General features: G+C 34.8%; 1 protein-coding gene across 1 annotated transcript in view; it reads left to right on the top strand.

Moving 5' to 3' along the window:
* LOC145240011 (uncharacterized) overlaps positions 1–21,904 on the top strand; it is a 483,623-nt gene that overhangs the window by 224,361 nt on the left and 237,358 nt on the right. The gene's annotated exons all lie outside the window — the stretch shown is intronic.

Consider the following 21,904-nt stretch of genomic DNA (forward strand, 5'->3'; position numbering starts at 1 on the left):
TACAGATACTACACTTTGATCTTGTCCCGAAGGCCAGGAATTTATTTGCTCCCCCACCGAGCAAATTAGGCACAAGGTCGATTTTTAATGTGAGGAGTGAAGAGGAAATGGGGACCAGCTCACCGAGGAGTAGGGGAGCTGAATAGTGACAATTGGTATGAAAGGTTGCCCCTACATTGACCAAGGTCTTATCTGTGGGGTCGCCCCCACATAGGGTCTTTGCTGCAGTATCTGCCGGAACAGATGGTATTTATTTGCTCCCCCACCAAGCAAATTAGGCACAAGGCCGATTTTTAATGTGAGGAGTGAAGGGGAAATGGGGACCAGCTCTCCGGGGAGTAGGGGAGCTGGATAGTTACAATTGGTATGAAGGGTTGCCCCTACATTGACCAAGGTGGGTCGCCCCCACATAGGGTCTTTGCTTGCAGTATCTGCCGGAACAGATGGTATTTATTTGCTCCTCCACCAAGCAAATTAGGCACAAGGCCGATTTTTAACGTGAGGAGTGAAGGGGAAATGGGGACCAGCTCCCCGGGGAGTAGGGGAGCTGGATAGTTACAATTGGTATGAAGGGTTGCCCCTACATTGACCAAGGTGGGTCGCCCCCACATATGGTCTTTGCTTGCAGTATTTGCCGGAACAGATACCACACTTTGATCTTGGCCCAAAGGCCAACAGCTGCATCATTATTTGTATTATTTATACAGAAATATCTTGCTTTACAAAACAACGGTTGATGATACAAAAAGGTACATGGGAAGGTATTTAACACAGAATACAGGATGAAAGGTATCGAATATTTTCCAGTCTCGACTTAATCAATCAATATTTTTATTTAAAGATAACAATGAACGACGAGAAATTTAAAGCGTGGGAAATCTCCTTCACAATAACATTGCTAATGACGCTGTAAATTATCACAACAGATGAAAATAAAAAAAAATGTGTTTGCCAGATTGATTGCAGATTTCTACGAAATAAAACAATGCAAAAACAAACACAAAAACGTCTGTTTGAAATCAGTCAGATTGTTAACATTCCAATCAATGTTAAAAGCATATTTATTAACTCGGAAACAAGTTATTTTTTTAAATGCAACCTATATTGTACATGTCAGTGTTTTAAATATCACTTTTTATATTTCTAAAAGCTAAAGTATATATATATATATATATATATATATATATATATATATATATATATATACACGGGGGGCGAGCGATAAGTAATGCCCCTTACCCACTTCTAATTGTCTGATCTTGCTGAAATTTTCATGTTCAATGATTTATATCTCTACTGGTTATGTGGCAAATTACAGCTCTGAACTAATTGTGGTTTCTGTTTTACAGGTGTTTGAACTGAGTCAGATATGAAATGGAGCCTATTGAATTTCGAGCAGTGATCCGTTTTTTTTATTTGAAAGGGCGCACACCACAGGAGACTTTTGATGAAATGAAAGAAACTTATGGTGATAATGCCCCATCATATGACCTTGTAAAAAGCTGGAATCGTTAATTCAAACATGGCTGGAAGACTGTAGAAACAGTTCCCAGACATGGTCACCACCCCTTCTGCCATTGATGAGGTACCTGTCCGTCAAGTTAAGGATGCCATTTTGGAAAATTGGCGCATTACCATTCGCCAAATAGCCCAAGATGTCAAGATTAGTACAGGGTCTGTGGAAACTATCATTCATGATAATTTTCATATGCATAAGGTGTCTGTCAGATGGATACTCAGGTTGCTCACACCATTCCAGAAGCGAGAACGCGTCGAGTGCTCGAGGATGAATTTGGAGATGTGCCAAGAAGATGAGTCAAAGTTTTTCAAAAGACTGATTACACAGGATGAAACCTGGTCCATCACTATGATCCAGAGACCAAAGCCCAGTCAATGCAGTGGAAGCACTTGGACTCACCACCTCCAAAGAAGGCAAGGGTGCAGCCCTCCGCTGGCAACGTCATGCTCACAGTCTTCTGGACGGAGTTGTGATGACAGATTTCCTGGCAAAGGGTACCACAATTACAGGAGCCTATTATGCTTCACTTTTGAGGAAATTAAGCGAAGCTATCAAAATCAAGAGGCGGGGCAAGATTAGCAAAGCTACCCTCCTCCTGCAGGACAACGTTCCGGTCCACAACTCGCATGTCGCCAGATCAGAAGCACGGGCGTGTTGTTATGAAATCCTTCCCCATCCTCCCTACTCTCCTGACCTTACACCCTCTAACTTTCACCTCTTCCCAGCCATGAAGTTGTTTTTGAAAGGAAAGCTTTCCCATATGAGGAAGCCTTTATTTCTGAAGTCACGTCGTGGTTGGAGGAAAAAACAGTCTCATGAGCTGCATCAAACGATGGGAGAAATGCATAACTGTGGGTGGTTCCTATGTAGAGAAAGACTAATAACTGCGCCAAGTTGCGTTGCTCTACTTCTATGGGAAGTGAGTCAGGGGGATTACTTATTGCACGCCCTTCGTATATATATATATATATATATATACATATATGTGTGTGTGTGTGTGTGTGTGTGTGTGTGTGTGTGTATTTCTCCTAAAAGTAAATAATTATTTCTAAGGTATACATAATATACATCCGGGCAACGTTAGTGAAAAAATTGTAAAAGTAGGTTTATATTTTAAAATGTGTGCACGCGTTACATATATTAGCTGTTATACTTCTACATGGTGTGGTAGGCGTATAGATAAATAAATATATTTCTTCTAAAAACACAGTTACTTTTTTATAAGCAAATTTTGTTTTACATATTATATATCCACGGCAACGCGAAGCAAGTAAATGCAAACTTTGTTGGTGTTTGTTTTGTATTTTTTTTTACTTTTAACATAACACACAAAGACACATACACAGCGGCGATAACCCATTTATTTACAAATATGTTTACGCGTTATATATATATTGCTATTAATATTTCTGCAATATTAAGTTTGTACTAATATCATTCCAACTTATATATATATATTAATCTAACATACGTATATATATATATATATATATATATATATATATATATATATATATATATATATATATACGAGACAACTACAATCAAGAAAATATAACTTTGTGGGTATTTATTTTCGGTTTTACATTTTTTAATTGGATATATATATATATATATATATATATATATATATATATATATATATATATATTGGTTACATAGTATCACTAGCATATAACACACCTGAAACTCAGTACTACCTGCCTTATGGTCGGGTCACCGGCGACTAAACTGGTTCCCCCACCAGACTTGTTTGGTGAGGAGGGTGGCTAGTCTCCCTGAAGGATTAAAAACAAGACCTTCCAAAAGACGAATTACCCCTTTTTCGGGGTCAACGGCCAACTAGCACCATATGTGTTTGTGTGTATGTATGTGTGTGTTGGGGTTGAGAGGGTTCCCGTAAGCCGTGATGAAGGCAACAGTACCCTCATCAAGCTGGTCTGCAGTTTTATCTTGTTGCTGGCTATCTTGCTCTTGCTTGTTGCTGGATCTCAACATTCTGAACCGAGAGAGAGAGAGAGAGATTTAACTGTCGTACAAGGCTAAGATTCTGTAACATCATCTGTGTATAGATACTCCCTTAGGCATTTGTCTATAGAAATGGTCCTGTGGCGATGGAGAAGTTGTGACGCGTGGAGGCTTGAAATGCTGGAAGCATGTAATAATTGATCTCAATGACCGTCTTCAGTGTCATGCCTGCTTGATCGTGTGAATTCACCGGTAGGACTAAAAAAAAAGTCATTTTTGGGCTCATGGACTTTAAGTGTCTGAGGAAGTGGCACTCGTCTGACAAGACGTTGCAATCATCGTATATATATATATATATATATATATATATATATATATATATGTGTGTGTGTATAAATCTTATAATCACAAGTTTCCATACCAACAGATTGTTAAACTAAAATTATTCTGAAGAGTATATATATATATATATATATATATATATATATATATATATATATATATATATATATATACAGGCACACACACACACACACACACACATATATATATATATATATATATATATATATATATGTACAGGCCCATTCTAATAAATATTCATATGTAATGCCTCCTATTTTTTAAGTCAGCCAGAATGAATCCGGGAGGATTTAAAATTGCATTGTTATGGTGTTTAAACTTACAAACTGATGTGACCTAAGGTTATCTCTCAACAACAATACAAACAATATGAATAATATGCTTTAAGCTTGTGCGTCTACCATATGCCTCTTCCTCTTGGATAGGCCCCAGAAAAGTGTTTGGTCCCATTTTGTCAACGAAGCACCAGCCGCAATGTTGCATCACGGCGCTTGTATTACAAATATTTTAATAGAATGTGCTCTGATAAACTCGTCGCACTTATGCTCCCTGTACGTATATATCTCCGACAAACTCACTTAGCAACAAAATCTCACCCCTTCACTGTTAAAGTCTCTAAATGGCAGAAAGCTTTCTACTCTAATAGTTTCTTTACCCGAACAGCTAGACTTTGGAATTCCCTTCATGCGACCTGCTTCCCTGACTGTACTGATATGCAGAAGTTTAAATGTAATGTAAACAAGCATCTTGTTAATCTTTCCTAGGCATGGTCCAAATAGTTGCCCCTTACGCCCAAGTCGTGAACAAAAATGCAAAATAAAACAAACAAAAAATCTAGTAGTAAAACAAATGGTGCAAAATATAAAACATTCCGAAATAAAAATACAAAGTTTCTACATTTTTAGATGAGGGTGGGCTATTTGTATTATTTAGTTCTCATCTTGAGTTTTATTTTCACAACGTTACGGTCGATGTAACCTCCGACCTTTTTCAGGTGTATCTTGTCTAACTCAGGAATACCTCTGTCAAACTCAGAAATTTAGACGGAATTTAGAACAGAACCGTTTCTTTCGAATTTTCATCCAAATTCCCGAGTTCGACAGAAACATTCCCGAGTCCGACAAGATACGCCGTAAGAAGGGCGGAGATTACATCGACCGAAGTGTTATGAAAATAAAACTCAAGATGGGAACAGTAGTCCGATAACTCTTCTATCAATCCGGTAGATATCTCACTGCTGATGCTATTCTCTATCTATATAAGAGCCAGGTACGTCCAAGGATGGAATACTGTTGCCACATCTGGGCAGGAGCTGCTAGAAAGGACTTGTCCTGCCTTGATAGAGTTCAAAATAGACTTTGTAGCCTCGTAGGAGATGTCCTTTTCTCTTCCTTGCAACCTCTATCTCACAGAAGAGATGTTGCGAGTTTGTCTCTGATGTATCGTTATTTTCATGGAACGTGTTCGACTGAGCTTCAATCTATGGTCCCCCCTCGCCAAACTTTCACAAGAAACACTCGTCTAGCTGTAAACACTATCAATAATTCCCCCCCACTCTTTATCTGTGCCGAAACCTAAACGTAGATCCCATGAACAAAGCTTCTTTCTTAGAACTGCACGCCTGTGGAATTGTCTTCCGTTTTCCTGCTTTCCGGCTGACTACAATATGGTTGTCTTCAAGTCTAACGTAAATAAGTTCTTGATGAACCGTTCCATATAAGTTATCAAATTTACCAAATTTTCATTACTAATGATTATTATATTGTCCAATTTCTACTGTACACTCTTTAACCCTTATCTTTGAGTGGCCTCTTGGCCTTGGTAATGTGGTGATGCCTATGTAAAAAAAATAAAAAAAATAAAATAAAAATAAAATTATTTGTTTCATTTTTCTCTCCATCAGAGTAAACAGTGAACTTTGGGTTTGCTTTCGATTTTCATCTTTTAGTCCTCACATTTTGGACACGATGTTTCAGACAATGAGGAAACAACTAGTGTTTTCTCAGTCATAATCTAGCCAGATAACACTTATGGTTGGCTATATCTTAACCTTGAAGTCGATGTTCTTTTTTTTTTTTTTTACAAATCCGTATATCAAGTCGCTTGATGTTTTGCCAGGAGCGATTTTCAAACAAAAATCAAAAACAAAAACAAAAAAACAAATTTGTTTTCTAACTTAACTTTTTCTGATTCTAACAATCGAGTGCTCAAAAGGTTGCGTAACGTTTCGCAATTTTCTTCTTTTTTTTTGTCCAGTTTGGATATAAGCATCCCAGCAGGTTTTAGTTATTTATAATGTTAACATTTCTTTTTTGCTACGAAATGCAGCAGGCGTGAAAACATAAGCAAGGGGGGATTAAACTTTGCAGACAGTTGCGGGTCGTAGAGTGCGGAACACGCTGCGATCAGATTGGAAATGTCAACCGAGTACATGTGGGCACGCGATCAAGAAAGATCGAACAAAATATTCAATCTCTCTCTCTCTCTCTCTCTCTCTCTCTCTTTTTTTATTATCTGGCGTCGAAGTGAACAGATCGAACAACCGACGTTCAGCTTGAAACTAAACAAAAAACTGATAGATTTAAGACCCAGAGCAGCAACAATAATTTTAATGATTATTTAAACCTGCTCAGCTAAAGCTTATTCAAGATAAGGGATTTTAGACATGGGGGAGAATTTAGATAAAAAACGGGTATAGTATGCACACTGGGTTTATAATAATAAGATAATTTGGGCGTAAGAGTTCGCCTGGTGTATCTTCAATTCATCAACAATAATTGAAAATGAAGAATTTTGATAAATTGTCTTATATCCATGGTCGGAACTTATGATGACTTAAAGAAATACTGTAGTAGACGCCCGAATGCAGATGTATGCAAAATGACATTAAGGGTGAAAAAAAAAGACTTTAAGAAAGAGATCACTTTGAAGGGGTAAATAACGTTCGAGATCACGTTCGAGGCATGAATAACGCCCAAGAAGATGCCACGTAGGTGATATAACAGCCGTAACAATGAGGAAATAAATATACAAGAAAAAGCGATTTGAAGTTAATTTCTTTTCTTTGTTTTCTTTGTGACTGTGCCTACAACGTGTTGGTTTCCGGACAACGTTATAGAAGAGAATTTGTTGACGTAAGGATCAGACCAGTTTTTACAGTGCTGGCCGTAGTTGAAAAGAGTAGAAATTTTAAACATCTATATCTTGGGGGTTTTTTTTCTGGAAAATGTGTGTAGAAAAACGCTTCGATTTGATTCCATGTTGAAACTTTGTTCTAACTCGTTTGACTCGTTGGTCTAAATCAAATCGCTGGTTGAGACCGCATTGTAATAGAACACCCTATTCCAGTAGCTTAGTTCCAATTACCACACTTTAATAAAACAATCTTTCTGCTGACTTTTTCCACTCCCTATAATCTTTTCAAAATTAAGGTTTATAGGCATCTCCTGTATTTGTGATAATCATTTTTCTCTAACGTTGTCCGCGGATCAACACACCTTGTGTGCAATTTCAGTCGCACAAGAGATAAACGCAAAGAATAGGAAACAACTCCAACTAGCCTTTCTGGTTCAGTACAACGTCATTTATTCCCTCGTCGTTACGGCCGTGACGTCACCCACGTGATCTATAACGTTATCTCGTCTCTCACGAGATCTCGATCGTTATCTCGTCTCTCACGAGATCCTTTTCTCTTTTTTATAGTCCTTTTTCCCTTACTGATAGCGTAACTTCTTATGCATTTACATACGATCATTCGCGCTATGTTACATTCCGTTCTGACTACTTTTTTCATCAATGAGAGTTATGTCTTGTCCGGAGCGATTTCCATAAAAAAGTACTTTAATTTAAAAGTAAACATTCTATTTTCTTACTTAACTAAACTCATGTAGAGTTTTATGTTTCCTGTACTTAGTTTTACGCTCCCGTTTCAAACCTTGCTTAAATGAGCAGAGCTAATCTATTAACGGTGATCACATACAACTCCAGTAATGCATAGTTGCTCTATACAGAAGTCACCTCCTCTGATAGAAAACTGCTTTTTTTTCATTTCGGAAACCGCAAAAGCTGTTATTGATTTCGGCGAGGTTGGAATTACCTAAGCAGTTTTTTTTTTCTTGCGGAGATAAAGAAGACAGTTCTTTATCGACAAAAAAAAAAAAAAACAAGAAAAAAAAAACAAACAAACCCACACACACACACACACACACACAAACAAAAAATACAAAAAAACATAAACATTGTCGTTTTTCTTTTCCTTGATTCGTTTACCATTCACGCTATTACGGAAACAAAAACGACACAAGAATATCACCGGTAAATAATGCGTTTTCATGGCTGTATTCTCCTGATAATAATTGTGTAAATTGTTTGCTTAATGTGAAATATCGTTTTATAGGATAAGAATCGAAATACGCCATAAAAATTTATATTCGCCTATAACCATAATATAATTACGTGGGTTGAATCAGACCCCGATAACGAGATTTCAACTCTCATTTCATCCCCCATTATTTTGAAAACCAAAGCTCCTACGAGTCAAAAGGATTTGGTGTATAAAGACAGCTGCGAATGGTAATCATCTGTAATCTTTTTGTGCCCCACTTATGAGCAGCAAAACTACTGAAAAATTAGCTCACATTAGCATAAAGCACCTTAGGTTTACTACATGTGTCCTAGGGTAATCCAATATACTACTACTACTACTACTACTACTACTACTACTACTACTACTAGCTTGCTTCAGTCTTGGCAGACTATGGCTACCCACTGTAACGGTGTCTGCACGTTGAATTTTGTGGCAAGAATTGCACTCTCTCAGCCACACCTCTCCTAAGTCGACATTGTTATAGTCCAGTGGTAACGGGAGGTTTAAGACAACTGGAAACAATGCCGGGATAATCAGAGAGCACATACAGCACATAGACTTCAAAAATTGTCACCCATCTGGTACTAGCCAGGCTCAACGTTGCTTAACATCTGTGATATGACAAGGACCGGCGTGCCATCGTTATAATTACAATTAGTACTATTATAACAAGAACTAATGACGATAAGAATAATACGAAAAAAACATCATAATACCAATTATTATATATGCAATAGAAACAACAACAAAAAAAACGCGATAAAAATGATTTGGAGAAATTGGAATCGAAACCGTGAACAATCACAAAGGATGGAAACATTGAGGAGGCGGTACATATTCGGTCCTACAATGGCTTGTGTGCAAAGTGTACTGAAACACTAGAGTGCTAATTGTCACTAAAATTCACGGCAAAACTAAAAGTCGCCGCTAGCAAGAAATCAATTCTAAAATGCTGCGCTAACGCTTATTAATGTGCAATTATTATCGAAAGGTATGCGGAGTGCAAGGAGAATTAGAGCAACATGTCGTTAGTAAAGCTTCGAGGAATATACTTTCACTAATAATGCCCGTATGAAAGTTTTAGTGAATAATAATAACAACAATAAAAATTATAATAATAATAATGATGGCGGTGATGGTGATGATGATGATGATGATAGTGATGATGATAATGATAACAGTAATAATGATCACAATGATAATAGTAATAATATTAATAATGATGATGCTTATAATGATGATTGTGATACTGATGACAATATAAAATAATGATAATGATTATGGTGATAGTGATGATGATGATGATGTTAATAATAAAAATAATGATGGTGATGATGATGATAATAACAATGATGATGATGCTGATTATGATGCTGATGATACTAACAATGGTGATGATGATGATGATGATGATGATGATGATGATGATGATGATGATGATATTAACAATGATGATGATAACAATGATGATGATGATGATGATGATGATGATGATAATAACAATGATGATGATGATAATAATGATAATGATGATACTAACAATGATGATGATGATGATGATGATAAGAATGATGATGATGATGATGATAATAACAATGATGATGATGATGACGACGACGACGATAATAATAATAATGATGATGATGAATATAGTGACATTGATGACAATAATGATGGTAATGATGATGACAATAATAATGATAATTATGATGATAATTAAATGATGATGATAATGATGATAGTGATGAGGATTATATGTATGATGACAATAATAATAATAATAATAATAATAATAATAATAATAATAATAATAATAATAGTCCAAAATCTGAGAAGCTGTATACAGGAAAATTACGTGCCATATTGGATGACAAAACGCTTGAACCACACTTATACAGAAGGACACCGGGAAAGGACAGTCTTTAACAATTATAAGCCTACAACATGCTTACCCACTATGTGGAAAATGTTAACAGCACAACTGAGAGACCAAGTCTACCATTCTCTGAATAATCGTGAACTTCTTTCCGAGGAACAGAAAGGATGCCAAAAAGGAAAAAGATGAACACATAAGCTGCTATATATATATAGATCAAAAGTTCCTTAAACAGGTAAAAAGAAAGAAGAATCTAGTCATGGCATGGATCGACTACACAAAAACGTACGACAAGATCCTCAAAGCATGGATAATGGAATGTTTAAGAATGTGTAAAATACAAAGCAGGATTATCACCGTGATAGAAAACGCAATGAGAACATGGAGATTGGAACTGACAGCTGGTGAGCAACAGATAACAGAAATTAACATACAAAGAAGCATCTTCCTAGGAGACTCATTATCACAATTACTGTTCTTATAGTGGTGATGCCCCTGAACAATATACTCGGAAAGTGCCAAGCTGGATAAAAGTTCTCTAATACAGACGAATAAATGAACCAGCTGGTGTATATGGACGATCTGAAACTTTTTACAAGTACGGAAAAGAAACTAGAGACACTAATAAACGCTACCAGGATCTTCAGCCAGGATATCCAAATAGAATTTCATCTAGAAAAATGTGCACTACTAGATATAAGAAAGGGAAAATTAGAGACACCAGAAGGCATGGACCCAACCAGACAGAGATGAGGGCCTTAGGGAACAAGACATATATGAAAGCAGATCCAATCAAAGCAACAGAGATGAAAGAGAACATTGGGAAGGAATACCACTAGAGAACAATAAAATTCCTGGGAAAGAAATTATATAGCAGACACCTAATGAAAGGTATAAATACGTGGGAAGTATCACCAGTAAGATACACTCGACTGTCCATAGTGTGGACTAAAGAAGAAATAAGGAAGCACGATCAGAACACCAGGAAACTCATGACCATGTACTCCGCTCAAAGGATGATTTTGACCGACTCTACGTAAAAAGGAAAGACGGCGGGAGAGGACTGATTTATATAGATGACTTTGTGAGCACACTGAAAGTATAATCATAGCAGCGAGAAACACTGAAAAAAAATCAATGAAACAGAAAACAGAGAGACAAAGGACAAGACGAGAAAAGAAAAATGGGAAGAGAAACAACTGCATAGAATATTCAGAAGAATGACAAAAGCTGAGAATAACGAAAATACTTGGGCATGGATGCGAAAAGGACACATAAACCAATAAACTAAATCCCTGATAACTGCAGCACAAGATAACTCAATAAGAACCAACATCATCAAAGCAAAGATCATCAAAACACAAGAAAACAGCAAATGCAGACTCTGTGGAAAACAGACGAAACGATAAGCCTTATAGTAAGCGAATGCAACAACCTGGGCCAAAAGGAATACAAGAACAGATACGACCAAATGGGAAGGGCAGTACACTGGGAATTATGCAAACAACTGCATATCGTACGCACAGACAAATGGTACAACATAATTCGGCAACAGTAATTAAAAGCGAGAATCACAAAATCTTATGGGACAAACAAATAAACCCACCCAAGCAAGAAGACCGGATGTCGTAATAACTTACAAGAAAGAAATGTCCTGTCAAATCGTAGACTTTGCTGTCCCAGCTGACCACAGGGTGAATATCAAAGAAAAGGAGAAACGGGACAAATACACAGAGCTAGCCAGAGAGCTGAAAGAGATTTGGATGATAAACAAATCAAGATAATACCTATGATAGAAGGAACACTAGGAATAATTCCGAAAGCCTTTGAGAAGTGTCAAGGAGGGTGGAACGACCGAGGAAAGAGCACTGACCAGACCTCCGCTGAACAAGTGCGAAGAGAACTGAGACTTTGGGGAAACTTATTGCCATTCAAATTCGAGTGGAGACTCCTGCCAGTGAGAAATCTATGGTAAGCGGCTGTTGCGATAAAACTGTAAAACTAAAGATCTGACGGAGTCAGAGTAAACAAATAGTATATATTACGTCATTGCGTTTGAGGTTTTCTGCGAATGTAGTATTCCACAAAAAACAAATGTGAAATATATAATCAGAGACAGTTAGAGAATCTAAGAGTACAGTAAAAAAGTAAAAAAAAAAAAAAACGCTTACATTCTTTGCCTCCCGAAATGCATCAATTTAATGATTCGATTGAGTAACCAATAATTTTTTTTAGTGTTCATTTTGTTTTGACATATTCCTCTTCCCTCTTCCTCCAAGTTACACTGCCGACAAAACATGTTTCCTCGGCATAAAACCATGTTCAAATAAAGCCTACTAATGATGGTATCGTACCGAAAAACTAGATAGTAAAACTAATGAGCAATTTGCCTATTACAACACGTGACTCCGTTCCAATTTAAGACATGATTGAAAATAGCTAATGGCGGTTTTGTTGACGAAAGCATAACCACTGTAGCATTTGATTTGGATTTTTTGAGTCTGCACCTAGCCTGAAATCGATTATACATATTTATTGACCTGATCTTCTGTAGTACAATAAATAATGGATGTTATACCATTTTTATATAGATTTAGCACACATTCTACCAAACTAAACCAAATATTACACACACACACACACACACACACACACACACACACACACACACACACACACACATATATATATATATATATATATATATATATAAACACAAAGGATGCGACAGAGATAAAGAGTTCCCACTTGTTTTCTTTTCCTCATAAAGGAAGTGTTTCTTTTCCGTAATGTTTCATTGTTAAAGTGTTTTTTTTATTTTATAAGTCTGAAGAAAGGCTGTTCTTGTGAAAAATTTCAAACGACATATTGTTTGAATTTGTTCAAATGGTCTTGAAACAATTGTAACTAACAATGAAATACACATTTTGTTGCTATCAACCCATTTCGTGGAGTCTTGGTTTTTGTTAAAACAGTGTGTGTGTGTGTGTGTGCGTATATATATATATATATATATATATATATATATATATATATATATATATATATAATCAGGTCATGTCATATGCTACTGGTACCATGTAACCAAGTACTACCTGCCTCATGGTCGGGCCACCGGCGACTAAACTGGTTCCCCCACCAAACTTGTTTGGTGAGGAGGGCGGCTAGTCTCCCTGAAGGATTAAAAACAAGACCTTCCAAAGGGCGAATGAACTCTTTTCTGGGTCAACGGCCAACTAGCACCGTGTATATTTGTGTGTGTGTGTGTGTGTGTGTATTGGGGTAGAGAGGGCTCCCGTAAGCCGTGGTGAAGGCAACCTTTCTAGGAGAAGCAAATCTCTGATTAAATAAAAACCATAAAGCGGAAGACCTGTACCCGCATTAAGCTGGTCTGCAGTTTAATTTGTTGCTGGCTATCTTGCTCTTGCTTGTTGCTGGATCTCAACATTTTGGACTGAGAGAGATACTTAGCTGTCGTAAAAAGCTAAGACTCTGTAACATCATATTCGTATAGATACTCCCTCAGACATTTGAGCTCATGGATTTTAATTGTCTGACATTTGGGCTCATGGATTTTAAATGTCTGAGGGAGTGGCACTCGTCTGACAAGACGTTGCAATCATCATATATATATATATATATATTCGTAGTCATCGACATACAGTCCTGTTTCGTTGTATCACAACTCATCAGTGCCACTAGACTAGCATCTCTCCCAAGCCAAGGATTGAACCTAGAACCGTCGTGTTGACAGTCGGCAGTTCTCCCACTCGACCATGGAATCGATGCCCGTAAAAAACATGTCGGAATATCTATTTAAATAGACACCCGCCACCACTTTTATAGTGCTCAAATCGCCTGTTTGTAAACAAACAAACAACGAGCTTCTCTCTATATATAATATACAAACAAACAACGAGATTATATATATATATATATATATATATATATATATATATATATATATATATATATATATATAATCCCAAGTCTTGAATTTCCGGTTTGTTGACTGTCATAGCTCTTGTGAACTGTGGCGTTGTTTGGTTGTGAAAATAATTATATATTATCTCATATTCTGGAAATTCTATTACTAGTTGTGAAACATCGGCTTGGGTTATAGCTTGGTAGGATGAACACATCCCTTGTTCGGAAGGAAGTATATCCATTGCATTGTCGGATTTCGCCACGGTGCGTTTGATCCGTTTTAGTTAAGAGAATTTTTGTGTGTGGCGCGTTTGCTCATGTGGCAGAGTGCCTACCTCGCATGCAAGAGGCTCGGGTTTCGAATCCCGAGTTCGGATATGTCTAATTGATGAGCTCAAGTGAGAGCTAAACTCGTGTCTTGGACTACCGGTTTGTTGGCTGTCATAGCTCTTGTGAGATACGACGTTGTTTGGATGTAGAAAATGATTATAAAATCTCTCTCTCTCTCTCTCTCACTCACACACACATAAATATATATATACTAGCAGAGATATATATATATATATATATATATATATATATATATATATGCAAGCAGGAATTTATATATATATATATATATATATATATATATATATATATATAAATGCAAGCAGGAATATATATATTTATTTATTATTATTACATTTTCACCCCAAACAAGGCACATTACCACTGTGATGTAGGGGGCTACTATCAGGGGCAGAAACTACTGGGGCACTATGTTGGGATTAGGGCAGCAACATGTCGGTTCACGTTACACTTGAACTTCTGAATGTCAGTACAGTTGAGGAAGCACGGACCTGAATGGGGAAGCAACTACTGGAGTAGAAAGATCTTCTATATCTAGGGATCTCTACTGTGTGGGGGTCAGATTTAGCTGCCTGTCGGGTTTGTCGAGGGTGTTTACGTCGAGAGGTTAAAAGTGCTTGCAGTTTGTCAGAGCATTCTCCATTAAAATAGTTGAAGAACAGGCAGAGGGATGTTACATTTTGTCGATGGGACAGAGGCTGAAGCTTAGATGACAGTTATTATTTATGCATTACATAAAGCTGTATGCAAAGAACGAAACCAGCCAAGTATGCTTGTAAGAATTGTTCAATAATCACGTAAGTATAGAATTTGGCATGTACAAATGTGCTGCCCTGAAATAAAAAAGGGAAAGTTGTTGAAAGTGAAAGAATTGAGCTTTTGAATGGGGAAATGATAAAGTAGGTTTGAGCAGAAAGGTAACGCCTACGTAGGGATTGTAACGTTATATTAAATAAAAGAAGCTGAAACGAAGAAAATAATAGGAAAAGAATACAAGAGATGACTACAGTTGATTCTTAGGTTAAGATTGAATGAAGGAAGTAAAATCTCCGCTGTAAACACGTGGACAATAGCTATTTTCGATATGAGGCGGATAATATTCAATAGAAAGAAAATGAGCTAGAAGATATGAGAAGAAGACAAGGAAAACGATCACAATGAATGGCGCTTCTCACATGTCGTTGTTTTATCGTTATTTCCATGGGAAGTGCTCGTCTGAGCTCCAATCTTTGGCCCCACTCACCATCTTGCTGAAACCACTGTCAGTAATGTTCTCCACTCTTCATCTGTGCCTAAATAAAAATGTACATTCCATGAACAAAGCTTCTTTCTTAGAAGTGCACGCCTGTGGAACTCTTTTCCGTTTGCCTGTTTCCCACCTGACTACAACTCGGATGTCTTCAAGTCCAACATAAACAAATTCCTGATACTCCGCCCCCTTAAGTAAGACACTTTATCAAATCTCCATTACTAACGATTACTACGATATTATCCCATTAATTACTATACAAGCAATAACCCTTATCCCCGAGTGGCTCCCGGGTCTTGATAAGTGGTGACTTCCTTGTAAAAGATTTTTTTTTTAATACTAAATTTTGATCTTGTCCCAAAGGATATGGTTGGCATTTTTTTTGCTTCCTCACGAAAGCAAATGAGACACAGGGTCGTTTATTAATGTGAGGGGAAACCAGCTCCTCCAAAAAAAAGGGGCACTATGGCGATGTCTAAATAAATAGCAATTGTATCGATATGAAGTGTCTCCTCCACATTGACCTAAATCTAATTACTTAAGTGAAGCATCGGAACAGATACTACACTTTTTGATTTGATCCTGCCCCGAAGGCTAATAAGGCCGGAATAAAAGCATGGTACCACAGTGGAACAAACAAAAGGTTCGCTCGAAATTCCGTGCACATTTCCGAGTTCGACAGAAAGACTCCTGGTCGAAGGTTAGATTGACCGAAACATTGTGAGAATAAAAGTAAAGAATACAAGAGTACTCCTAACATTAAAAATAGAAGAGTACTCCTAACATTAAAAAATAGAAGAGTACTCCTAACATTAAAAAATAGAAGAGTACTCTTAACATTAAAAAATAGAAGAGTACTGTTAACATAAAAAATAGAAGAGTACTCTTAACATAAAAAATAGAAGAGTACTCCTAACATTAAAAAATAGAAGAGTACTCTTAACATTAAAAAATAGAAGAGTACTCTTAACATTAAAAAATAGAAGAGTACTCTTAACATTAAAAAATAGAAGAGTACTGTTAACATTAAAAAATAGAAGAGTACTCTTAACATTAAAAAATAGAAGAGTACTGTTAACATAAAAAATAGAAGAGTACTCTTAACATAAAAAATAGAAGAGTACTCCTAACATTAAAAAATAGAAGAGTACTCCTAACATTAAAAAATAGAAGAGTACTCTTAACATTAAAAAATAGAAGAGTACTGTTAACATAAAAAATAGAAGAGTACTCCTAACATTAAAAAATAGAAGAGTACTCCTAACATTAAAAAATAGAAGAGTACTCTTAACATTAAAAAATAGAAGAGTACTCTTAACATTAAAAAATAGAAGAGTACTGTTAACATTAAAAAATAGAAGAGTACTCTTAACATTAAAAAATAGAAGAGTACTCTTAACATTAAAAAATAGAAGAGTACTCTTAACATTAAAAAATAGAAGAGTACTCTTAACATCAAAAAATAGAAGAGTACTCTTAACATTAAAAAATAGAAGAGTACTCTTAACATAAAAAATAGAAGAGTACTCTTAACATTAAAAATAGAAGAGTACTCTTAACATTAAAAAATAGAAGAGTACTCTTAACATTAAAAAATAGAAGAGTACTGTTAACATTAAAAAATAGAAGAGTACTCTTAACATTAAAAAATAGAAGAGTACTCTTAACATTAAAAAAATAGAAGAGTACTGTTAACATTAAAAAATAGAAGAGTACTCTTAACATTAAAAAATAGAAGAGTACTCTTAACATTAAAAAATAGAAGAGTACTGTTAACATTAAAAAATAGAAGAGTACTCTTAACATTAAAAAATAGAAGAGTACTCTTAACATTAAAAAATAGAAGAGTACTCTTAACATTAAAAAATAGAAGAGTACTCTTAACATAAAAAATAGAAGAGTACTCTTAACATTAAAAAATAGAAGAGTACTCTTAACATTAAAAAATAGAAGAGTACTCTTAACATTAAAAAATAGAAGAGTACTCTTAACATTAAAAAATAGAAGAGTACTCTTAACATTAAAAAATAGAAGAGTACTCTTAACATAAAAAATAGAAGAGTACTGTTAACATTAAAAAATAGAAGAGTACTCTTAACATTAAAAAATAGAAGAGTACTCTTAACATTAAAAATAGAAGAGTACTGTTAACATTAAAAAATAGAAGAGTACTCTTAACATTAAAAAATAGAAGAGTACTGTTAACATTAAAAAATAGAAGAGTACTGTTAACATTAAAAAATAGAAGAGTACTCTTAACATTAAAAAATAGAAGAGTACTCTTAACATTAAAAAATAGAAGAGTACTGTTAACATTAAAAAATAGAAGAGTACTCTTAACATTAAAAAATAGAAGAGTACTCTTAACATTAAAAAATAGAAGAGTACTGTTAACATTAAAAAATAGAAGAGTACTCTTAACATAAAAAATAGAAGAGTACTCTTAACATTAAAAAATAGAAGAGTACTCTTAAAATTAAAAAATAGAAGAGTACTGTTAACATTAAAAAATAGAAGAGTACTCTTAACATTAAAAAATAGAAGAGTACTCTTAACATTAAAAAATAGAAGAGTACTCTTAACATTAAAAAATAGAAGAGTACTCTTAACATTAAAAAATAGAAGAGTACTCTTAACATAAAAAATAGAAGAGTACTCTTAACATTAAAAAATAGAAGAGTACTCTTAACATTAAAAAATAGAAGAGTACTGTTAACATTAAAAAATAGAAGAGTACTCTTAACATTAAAAAATAGAAGAGTACTCTTAACATTAAAAAATAGAAGAGTACTGTTAACATTAAAAAATAGAAGAGTACTCTTAACATAAAAAATAGAAGAGTACTCTTAACATTAAAAAATAGAAGAGTACTCTTAACATTAAAAAATAGAAGAGTACTGTTAACATTAAAAAATAGAAGAGTACTCTTAACATTAAAAAATAGAAGAGTACTCTTAACATTAAAAAATAGAAGAGTACTCTTAACATAAAAAATAGAAGAGTACTCTTAACATTAAAAAATAGAAGAGTACTGTTAACATTAAAAAATAGAAGAGTACTCTTAACATTAAAAAATAGAAGAGTACTGTTAACATAAAAAATAGAAGAGTACTCTTAACATAAAAAATAGAAGAGTACTCCTAACATTAAAAAATAGAAGAGTACTCTTAACATTAAAAAATAGAAGAGTACTCTTAACATTAAAAATAGAAGAGTACTGTTAACATAAAAATTAGAAGAGTACTCTTAACATTAAAAAATAGAAGAGTACTCTTAACATTAAAAAATAGAAGAGTACTGTTAACATTAAAAAATAGAAGAGTACTGTTAACATAAAAAATAGAAGAGTACTGTTAACATAAAAATTAGAAGAGTACTCTTAACATTAAAAAATAGAAGAGTACTGTTAACATTAAAAAATAGAAGAGTACTCTTAACATTAAAAAATAGAAGAGTACTCCTAACATTAAAAAATAGAAGAGTACTCTTAACATTAAAAATAGAAGAGTACTCTTAACATTAAAAAATAGAAGAGTACTCCTAACATTAAAAAATAGAAGAGTACTCCTAACATTAAAAAATAGAAGAGTACTCTTAACATTAAAAATAGAAGAGTACTCTTAACATTAAAAAATAGAAGAGTACTCTTAACATTAAAAAATAGAAGAGTACTCTTAACATTAAAAAATAGAAGAGTACTCATAACATTAAAGAATAGAAGAGTACTCCTAACATTAAAAATAGAAGAGTACTCTTAACATCAAAAAATAGAAAACTACTCCTAACATTAAAAAATAGAAGAGTACTCCTAACCTTAAAAAAATAGAAGAGTACTCCTAACATTAAAAATAGAAGAGTACTCTTAACATCAAAAAATAGAAGAGTACTCCCAATATTAAAAAATAGAAGAGTACTCCTAACATTAAAAAATAGAAGAGTGCTCCTAATCATAGTAATTTGTTCAGTGTATAAAATATTTAATAAATACATTAAAAATAATCTATTGTTTCGTGAAAGCTGGAAAAGATAATCAACGTTTATTACTCTATGATATAAATCTCACATGTCTGTTTAAATGTATGCATGTTTGTACATTTGCCTAAAACTTTCAACAGAGGCGACGGATTTTCACGATTTCGGTATCCTTTTGAAGCTCGGCCCTTCGGACGAAAAGTATCGAAAAATTGGGTTAAACCATTAATTCTTTCAACCTCAACTGGGCCCTTTTTACAGGGAGGATTCGCTTTTTTCACCGATTTTATTTTTCAGGTTTTTTTTCCTCCTTCGTAGTACGGGTTTGAGCCTGCCTGCGTACTACCATTTTCTTTAGTTCGTTTTTCTCACCGCCCTCTCCCCCTCCCCCCAAATACCCAGGCAACACCGGGCACCCAAGCTAATAAAATGAACCTAAATATAGTCTAGAACAAAAACTTGCAACTATCATAATCTTACTAAACTATAATAAACTACAACTAGTAATAATAGAAATAGAAATACTAGAATATATAACAATACCTTGTGCAAAAGAAAGCTCTAGCCCCTAGCGTAATCTATCAATGCTAATTATATACAACTGCAAAGCCGAGAGCGAGAAATATCGCATGGCTAAACTAGTCACCAAAGAAAAGTCCATATCTCCTTTTTCCTTTGGCTTGATATACGACGCCATCTATTTGTGACGTCAGCCACCATATACGATTCTCGTTCATCTAACTTTAAATGGATGACGTCATCTTTTGCTCGATGTATCTAATGTGCACGTGGTAAGATAGAGGATAGTGAAGTAGAGAAAATGGACTTTGGGTTTACTTTCGTAACTTTCGCTTCCTTTATTTCTTCCTCTGCTCCTCGCATTCCATGAGCGACGTTTCTAACAAAAAACTTATTGTTTTCCGCGCCAAAATCTACCCATGGAACAAGTATTGTCGGCTTTTTTTTTTTTTTAAATCTTGACGTCATTTTTGTTTTTGCTGCACGCATGAAGTGGCTTCATGCTTTGAAGCAATTTCGATTCAAAAACAACAAACAAACATAAAAAACAAACAGGATCGGCAGAAATTTAGTAGATAGAAAGAAAGAAAGATAAGAAAGTAGGCACGTAGATAGATAGATAGATAGATAGATAGATATATAGATAGATTTGACATAGTTTAGAATCGTCTGTGTAAGCATATTAATCTGCTCGTTGGTGAATCTGAATAACACATATCAATCTATAACTTTGCATGGGGAGTATCTTTTTTCATCAGAAAGCCGTGCCTTATTAACACAGTAAAGAAAGATTATTCATTAATACCTGTAATAATAGTTTCACTTAGTTGCGATTGGTATATGGATGATATGACTGGACTCAAATTTTGACAAGTACCATTTGAACTTTAGTACTTTATAAATATTATGGCATGAGTGCCCGGCGTTGCCCGGGTGTTTGGAGATGTATGCTGAGCAAAAAAAAAAAAAAAAAAAAAAAAAAAAACGGTCAAATTTTAAAACTTTGGCCTCTATTATGACCGCTTAAGATTTATTGTTTTGGGCTCAAATCAAGTTATTAAGTTATATCCATGTCCAAGTCTGTAGACTAAAAATTAACAGAGTTATTGCGTACGGAAATGTACACAGACAGACACACAGACATTCACACAGACACGTTCACATTTATAGATATATAGATAGATATGGATGATATTTTCTATTAGTGGCGCCATCCATATGCTGGGCTCGAGATGCATTGAGTGGTGGATCAATGCATACACAAATAAATATAAATATTTTCAACAAGCCCTCGTCTATCTGAAAAACAGTCAACAATGCCCCTATTCTCTGTGCGTGTCTAAAATCAAACGCAAATCCCATGAACAAAGTTGCTTTCGTAGAACTGCACGCCCGTGAAACTCTACACCACTCGGCTGCTTTCCGTTAACATGGTCGTATTCAAGTCGAATGTAAACAAATTCGTGTTGAGCTGTCCTTTTAAATAATCAAATTCTATGCAACACCCATGATTACTAACCGTGTTATCTAACAGATTGTTACATGAAAAGGACTGTCCCATTTTCATGTAAGTAATAAAAAGAGAATTAGTTGAATTAAAATGATATCGGATAAAACGAGAATCGAACCCTGTGGATAAGTTTTAAAGAACAATAGGTTTTAAATGGGATGTCCAGTTAAATTGTTAATTCTTTTAAAATATTTTATAAATAAAATTTGGCTGAAAAATCTATTCACATTCTTAAAAAGAATGCATAATAAAAAATATCGGTCAGAGAATTAACAAGTAGGTTA

Source organism: Euprymna scolopes, chromosome 19 (assembly GCF_053919585.1).
Source record: "Euprymna scolopes isolate OS-2025 chromosome 19, ASM5391958v1, whole genome shotgun sequence".
NCBI lineage: Eukaryota > Metazoa > Mollusca > Cephalopoda > Sepiida > Sepiolidae > Euprymna > Euprymna scolopes.